At 49.8% G+C, this 1,623-nt stretch overlaps 1 protein-coding gene across 1 annotated transcript in view; it reads right to left on the bottom strand.

Annotated features, from left to right (window-relative positions):
* Window positions 1–1,503, bottom strand: part of IKZF5 (IKAROS family zinc finger 5) — a 14,818-nt gene extending 13,315 nt beyond the window's left edge. Inside the window, exon 1 of the mRNA XM_019556193.1 lies at window positions 1,107–1,503. The gene's annotated coding sequence lies outside the window, so the exon portion shown is untranslated. The remainder of the gene's footprint in view (window positions 1–1,106) is intronic.
* Between the last annotated feature and the right edge of the window lie 120 nt (window positions 1,504–1,623).

Below are 1,623 nucleotides of genomic sequence, written 5' to 3'. Positions count from 1 at the left end.
GGGGGTTGTCAGGAAAGCTAATAAAAAGTCCTTTTTCAAATATATAGCGGGGGATGAAGAAGGTGCCAGGAAACATGAGGCCCCTGCAAGATCCTCAGGGCAATCTGGTGGTTGTGCCAGAAGAGAAAGCAGACCTCTTTAACCAATTCTTCACCTCCGTTTTCTTGTGCAGGGACCGGGACTTCCCTACCGTGATGCAAGGTGGACTCACGGGGGAATGCCTCCAGACCTCAGGTTGGGGAGGACTAGGTTAGAGTGCTTCTGGAGGGGCTGGACATATTTAAATCAGCAGGTCCAGATGCTCTCCACCCCAGGGTGTTGAGGGAGCTAGCAGAGGTTATTGCAGGGCCCTTGGCATGGCTTTATGAGCGCTTGTGGTGCTTGAGCCAGGTGCCAGATGATTGGAAGATAGCCAACGTGGTCCCCATCTTTAAAGAAGGGAGGAGGGAGGATTTTAGAAGTCTGATCTGTGTTGAAAATATCACCACATCCTGATTCCACATCAGACAGAAGAATTCAGGAGACTCTCTCTTCAATTTAAACACAGTCCAGGATCTAAGAACTACCTCAAATCTCATCATTTTGGTTACATGCATAAAGGAATCTTCCGTGGCTTTGCCTGAACCGGTAAGCATGTGGCATGTCACAGTTAACCTACAAACATCACATTCCCTCCAAATGAACAAGGAAAGAGCTACAAATGAGAGATACCAGCCACATCAATATTAAAAAGATGTTCATACCATGAGCTACAACTATAAAAACCGGAATAGAAACAAATTACACTCCACATAGTGGTGTGGGGAATTTTTAGATTGCATAAATCAGTCTTAAAGGGGCATTTATGCAAGGAATGGATTTTTTTTCAAAGGTGTCACCAATCGTCATGAAAAGTGGTGTGGTGGTGAATTTTGGGTGTAGGCTGCTTAGTGCATGTGATCATTTGGCAAGGCTATAAAAAACAAAAACCAAAAGATCACGTTCTTCCTAAGGATCTGCTTTGCTATTCTCAGCCAAAACATCCCTCCCTGCATTGTTATCTACTGTGCAGAGTGCTGGGCTCTGACTGTCTTCTCCAGAGCTGGGTGCATTTCAGCACTGCTTACACGTGCACACAGTCTATGAGGCACGATGCCTCCGTGCAAAAGCCATGACACGAGGCGCTGTGGACGCCTACAGTTCTGTCAAAGAAAACCATTTACACCTGCGCAACCTTTCGATCTGCTCTTTGGACGTCGGCTACCAACACCACAGAGCAGGCAACGAAAAACGATTTGGCCTCAGAAAGTCAACTTAAGCCTCCCATTCTTCCCCCAAATCTGTGCCACAACCTCCTCTTCTTACGCACGCACGAGGGGATGTCTCCATGTACCAGGCACCCCCACACCCCGCGGCTCATCTTATCCCTTATCCCATCCTAGCGCTTCCAGCTTCTTCCCTCAAACTTGCCACCGCGCAGTTCACGCCTTACGCACCCAGACCCCAACAGTGCGGGAGGCAGGGGGGGTGGGAAGGCTCCACCAGAACATCAGCAGCAGCAGCCTCCAACCCCCTCCCCAACCTTCCCTTCCCACCTCAGCTTCCCCCCCACAGCCCCAGGCCGGGGCGCGGGGACCCCGCAGG

The sequence above is a fragment of the Crocodylus porosus genome, unplaced genomic scaffold, assembly GCF_001723895.1.
Source record: "Crocodylus porosus isolate Cpor-Errol unplaced genomic scaffold, CroPor_comp1, whole genome shotgun sequence".
Lineage (NCBI taxonomy): Eukaryota > Metazoa > Chordata > Crocodylia > Crocodylidae > Crocodylus > Crocodylus porosus.
This window is presented reverse-complemented; position numbering and strand designations above follow the sequence as displayed.